General features: G+C 41.9%; 1 pseudogene across 1 annotated transcript; it reads left to right on the forward strand.

Moving 5' to 3' along the window:
* Nucleotides 1–400: 400 nt before the first annotated feature.
* Nucleotides 401–1,626, forward strand: LOC122690700 (annotated as a pseudogene). Its single transcript, XR_006340080.1, has one exon. The product of XR_006340080.1 is annotated as a glutaredoxin-3-like (transcript).
* Nucleotides 1,627–6,186: the final 4,560 nt, after the last annotated feature.

The following is a 6,186-nucleotide window of genomic DNA, read 5'->3' on the forward strand; positions in this document are numbered from 1 at the left end:
CGGGGGCGGGGACTCAGCGTTCATTTGCATAACCAGCATGCACTGCGCGCAATATGATCAATATATTGTTTGAATTTATCATAGTTTTCTTTTAAACATAGTATCTCGAAGAATAAGCCTTCGTCCACTAACGTGAAAGGATCTGCTACAACCTATTCACCGGGAGTTACCGTTTGTTTTTTTTCTCATCGTCAGTGGTAGGAGTGTGCTTCCCCTAGGCATTCCGTGCCCCGAGTCACTGCGTTGCCGTTCATCCGTTTCTTGCTTCTACTTGGGCTTAGTGTCTCGCAGACTAAGTCAAGGAGAACCAAGAAAAAGTCGTTCCCAGTAATTTTTGGAGGTCTTGTGAGACTTAAACAAGACCAATATTTCGGTGTCAAAAAGTAGAACTTGGGGCAGCATGGTGGCGGGGGTGGCTGAGGCAGCGACGGCCATGGTGGAGGTCGGCTCAGCCGGGCAGTTTGAGGAGCTGCTGTGCCTCAGAGCCAAGTCCGTTTCTCAATGGCTCAAGAGCCATTGTGGTCTCTTTCTGGGCACCATGGGCTCCGCAGTGTGCTGAGATGAATGGTGTGATGGCAGAACTCGCCAAAAAGCACCCACAAGTCTTGCTTGTGAAGTTGGAAGCAGAAGCTGTTCCTGAAGTATCTGAAAAATATGAAATTAGTTCTGTTCCCACCTTTCTGTTTTTCAAGAATTCTCAGAAAATCGACCAATTAGATGGTGCCCATGCCTCAGAGTTGGCCAAAAAAGTTCAGGAACATGCGTCTAGCGGCTCCTTCTCACCAAGTGGGGGTGAGCACCCGAAGGAAGACCTCAGCCTGCGCCTGAAGAAGTTAACTCACGCTGCACCCTGCATGCTATTCATGAAGGGAACTCCTCAGGAACCGCGCTGCGGTTTCAGCAAGCAGATGGTGGAAATTCTTAACAAACATAATATTCAGTTTAGCAGTTTTGATATCTTCTCAGATGAAGACGTTTGTCAGGGCCTCAAACCTATGCCAATTGGCCCACCTATCCCCAGCTCTATGTTTCTGGAGAGCTCATAGGAGGACTTGATATAATTAAGGAGCTAGAAGCATCTAAAGAACTAGATACGATTTGCCCCAAAGCCCCCAAGTTAGAGGAAAGGCTCAAAGTACTAACAAATAAAGCTTCTGTGATGCTCTCTATGAAAGGAAACAAACAGGAAGCTAAGTGTGGCTTCAGCAGACAGATTTTGGAAATACTAAATAGTACTGGGATTGAATATGAGACATTTGATATATTGGAGGATGAAGAAGTTCGGCAAGGATTAAAAGCTTACTCCAATTGGCCAACGTACCCTCAGCTGTATGTGAAGGGGGAGCTTGTCGGAGGACTGGACATTGTCAAGGAACTGAAAGAAAATGGGGAGTTGCTGCCTATACTGAAAGGAGAAAATTAATGAACGTTAGACTTGGTGCCCACCCACTGCAGGAAGGCTTCCTCCAGCGGAGCAGTTCAGGATTCAGTCCTCAGAAAGGGACTAGGAGGAGAAAATGCTCATCCCCAGTTACGCTTTGTGTATTTCACAAGGCTGTGCTAAATAACGTATGTGACCTTTTTTTCCCACCAAAAATAGAACGCAATAAACATCTTCAAGTTCAATTAAAAATAAAAAAAAAAAAGTAGAACTTGGAAAATAACTGGTTTCAGGTAATTTTTCAAATTTTTGGAAGCTTGCAGTGTTTGCCATTTCAGTTTGTGGGTTTGGTTTTTGGTGAGTTGGAAGTGAAAATCGGTTAATCGTGTCCGACTTTTTGTGACCCCATGTACTGTGCAGTCCGTGGAATTTTCCAGCCCAGAATACTGGAGCCGTGAGGCGAGGTTTCTCCTTTTGCGGGGATCATCCCAACCCAGGGATCGAACCCAGCTCTTCCCGCATTGTAGGCGAATTCTTTTCTAGCTGAGACACAAGGGAAGCCCAATATCCATGAAACCGCAATGCGGTTATTCTAGCAAAGACAGGATGGCCGATACGACACGGCTGAGCAAATAAACCAGACAGATTTTTCGCTACCCGAGCAAGTTAACCAGCCGGAATTTTCGCTACCCACGGAGGGAACCCAGGCCTCGGATATTGGCAAACAGGTTGTTTTGTTGTGTTTCTTTTGCTGATTAGAGTTACCCTGATGGCTTAGAGAGCCTGCCCTAAATTGTAGCAGTAGACCCAGGCTCAGTTCCTGGGGAAGGGAATGGTTACCCACTTCAGTATTCTTGCCTAGAGAATCCCATGGACAGAGGAGCCAGACAGGTTCTGGTTGGACACGACAGAGCGAATTTCAGAGAGAGAGCCACCTTGGGAAAAGGAGAACTCTTTTTGCGTGATCCCACGTTTCTGTCGCAGGTGTAATTGTTTTCTAGGCTGTGCTTTGTATTCTGTCGTGTCAGTCACTCAGTCCTGTGGGACTGTTAGCCACTCTATGGACTGTAAGCGGCCAGGCTCCTCTGTCTGTGGAATTCTCCAGGCCAGAATACTAGAGTAGCTTCCATTCCCTTCTCCAGAGACTCTTCCCGACGCAGAGATTGAATCTGGGCCTCCTGCATTGCAGGCGAATTGTTTACCATGTGAGCCACAATTTTTCCCCCCTAATCCACAATTACTACTAGAGTTAGTGGTAGTCAACTTTCATAGTTGCATTATTCATATAGGTTCGTTTCCTTTGTTCATAAAGTTATGGAGGTAGTTCGTAAACATATGTAGGTAGGTTTGCTCGTTGTGTTCTCCCCCTTCTCACCCCAGGATGTAATATTTGTAAAAATCTACAGAAGGTCTCAGGCTTCTCTGGTAGCTCAGCTGGTAAAGAATCCACCTTGCATGCAGGAGAGCTGGGTTCGATTCCTGGGTCACGAAGATCCCCTGGAGAGGAGAACAGCTAGCCACTCCAGTATTCTGGCCTGGAGAATTCATGCATTGTATAGTTCACGGGAGTCATCTTAGACTCCTTATGAGAATTGCTGATCAAAGTGTATATTTAACTTTTCATTTATGTAATGCCAATTTTTGCTTTTTCTCCAAAGACAGTGTACCAGTACACACTCAACGGCACTGTATCAACATTTCTCTGTTTCACATCCCCAGCAACTCTTGTTGTTTTCAGGCTTTTAGAATTTTTGACCATCTGGGACGTGTGCAATCCATCATTTAATGTACTTGCATATAATTTCACTGTATAGAGGAGCCATCACTTGTTCAAATCAAAATTCTGGTGTAGGGTGTGTAGGTAGTTTCCAATTTTTCTATTTTATACTCAAGGCAGCGGTTGTCCAATTACTTCCTCAAGAGAAATTCCAAGAGTGAAAATGCTGGACTAAATGTTCCACACATTGAAATTTTTTATCCATATTGCCTACCTGTGACCTGGAAAGATTTTACAATTTTACAGTCTTGTCTACAGTATTTACATACCTTTACTCCCAAAAGCGTTTGAAAAGCATCTTTTTTTTTAATGTAAGTTGTCTATGTACTTAATATTTTCACTTGCTTTTTTTAAATTTCTTAACATTTATTTTTAACTGAAGGATAATTGCTTTCAGAATTTCATTTTAAAGGCCTAATGACACAAGGCTCTCAGAAGAGCAAAACCCAGGATTTCTTTTTCCCATCCCAGTTCCCACTTCCCAGAAGCAACCATTTTAAATCCTTAGCAGTTTCATCTATTTGTTTCTATAACTCATAATATGCTTATACTGCTCTTTCTTCGTTTTGTTTTCAACTGTATCAGACAGGCTAGATGCGCACTCTGATATCAATTTGTCCTCAGCCTTCAGAGATAGCTTAGAATTCCTGAGCTTTCCAGGGTTCTGAAGCATTAAAATGTCCTTGTCCCCACTTGGCTGCTGTTACCTGCTCTCCTGTTTTGTCAAGAAGAACATGTCTCTTCTTTTTATTCCTTTACTGTCATTTAGTGGGGTTTTGTGGACACAGTAGAGATAATGGATATATGTAATCTGCCATATTCAACCTGAAATTTGAAGATACTGTAGACTTTATTATCATTATAATTATTATTATTTGGTTGCACCCTAGGGTTTGGGAGATATTAGTTCCCCGTTCAGAGATTGAGCCTCTGCCCCTGCAGTGGAGTCCTAACCGCTGGACCATCAGTGAATTCCCGTTACTTTTAGAAAATTTTTAAAAACTTTGGAAACAATTAGAGTAGTATGTATGCAACAAAGGCTTCTCTGAAAATCGGTTAACACTTGGGACACGGCTGGACGATAAGAAACATGGAATCTGCTGAGCGCCCGCTACTAGAATATCTTGCCCAGAGCAATCTGACTTTCCCTGGGGCCTCTTTGTTCAGGGCCCAGTGCTTCACAATGGTGGCGGTCCACCAAAGGAGTCGGGGAGTTTCTAAAAATCCTATGCCCAGGACTCCACCCTGAGCCAATTAAATTTTTCTGTGTGTGGAGATTGGACATCAGCTATTTTAAAGGTCTTAAGTGGTTCTGGACTGCAGAGTCACTGTTCTCGGCTAAGCAGCTCACTGGTTTAGCCTGTTTATAAAAGCATGGTACTATTTAGACCGTAATCCATCCCGTGTTCTTGTTATGCAGTTACTTTTGTGTGTTGTCTAGATTCTGAATGGTGTCTATTTTCATGCTTTAATTTCATAAGCATGTCTTCTGTTAACCTGAGTAAGGAAGCACACAGCGGCGTTAACATAGTATTGTCGTGCACACTCATATGGCAGAAGCATAGGATTTAGCTCAGTCCTCACAGCACATTTATACTCTGCGGGAAGTCGACATGACAGAGTGAAAACTGTCCAGTGATGTGGTCATTTTGCTGTATCTGGATTTTTGCATTGCTGGAGTGCAGTAATGGCGGAGAATATTATGGTCTTAATGATTATTATTGTGATTATAAGGTGGATACTTGAGCCGTAGTCACCAAAACCCTCCATTATTATGAATTGATCCAGTGTCTATATGGGGTCGCAAGGCGCGGGATATGACTGAGTACACACGGATGAACTATATTAGCCTCCTCCTCCGGCAAAGTGTTATTGAGAACAGGCTTAATTCTTGGAGGGGCTGGTTGTTCTTGCTGAGTTTCAGCCTTAGCCTGCAAAAAGTATAGTCATTGCTCATCATGGTTATCAGAAAAGAACAAGATGGGTCAATATATATCATCACGACTGGAGGAGGGGAAAATCCTACAGCAGATTTAGAGTAAAGGACCGTGTGGAGGGAATTCTCTGGTGGTTGGGCTTCCGTGCTTTCATTGCCAAGAGAGCGGGTTCAATCCCTGCTGGGGAAACTAAGATTCTACAAGCTGAGTGAAGCTCCCCACACACACCAAAAAAAAAAGATGGTGACTGGGTTACGGTGATCTGTTATAATCAAGGATAGCTTACTGACTTTGAGAAGTCTACAGTGAAAGTAAAATGTGTTCTTAAAACTCAAGACTATCTCAGGGCCGTTTCAATTCTAACAACAGGAGCTGACAGGTCCTCTGTATCAGACGAGAATTTTTAGTTTCCAGGAGAAACGGTAACATTTAAACCTTAAATAAATCAGGATGCACTGAATAAATGCTATAAAATATTGTAGTTTAACCACTGAAATCATAAATGGCTTTATCTAAACAAATCCCTCAGTGTGAAGATAACATAACTAAAGTGATTTGTGAGAAATGCATAAGTGCATGAAATTAAAGCTTCATGAATATATATGTCATTTGCCATGACTTACTAGTTTTCCAAGCATCTTTGGGGGAACTGTAACATGCATTTTGTAATTTTATTTTCTTCTTACCAACATAGTTGGATACTTTCATGAACTAATCATTCATTAAAATAGTCTGTCTTCTCCCAATGAAAATAATTGATTATATTAACTATATCAAAATTTCTACCACATATTTTCTAAAACTCAAAAATAATTTGTTACAATTGTATCCACCTGACTTCAGGGTTGAAAGAGGTGTATCTTTACTTTGAAATGGTAGGAAAATCTACCAGAAAGAGCAACCTACCAAATAATTCACAGTATAGAAGCACATGCAGAGTCCTATTTTTTAATACCTAAAGCAGTCAAGAAGGCAAATAAAACATTGCAAGTTGGATGTAATCTTAAGTGTTCTTTCGGTAAACTTTAAAAATATTCTGTGAATCCTATTCATAATAAAATGATAATTATTTTTTAATGCTCAAAATTGTA

Source organism: Cervus elaphus, chromosome X (assembly GCF_910594005.1).
Source record: "Cervus elaphus chromosome X, mCerEla1.1, whole genome shotgun sequence".
In the NCBI taxonomy this organism is placed as follows: domain Eukaryota; kingdom Metazoa; phylum Chordata; class Mammalia; order Artiodactyla; family Cervidae; genus Cervus; species Cervus elaphus.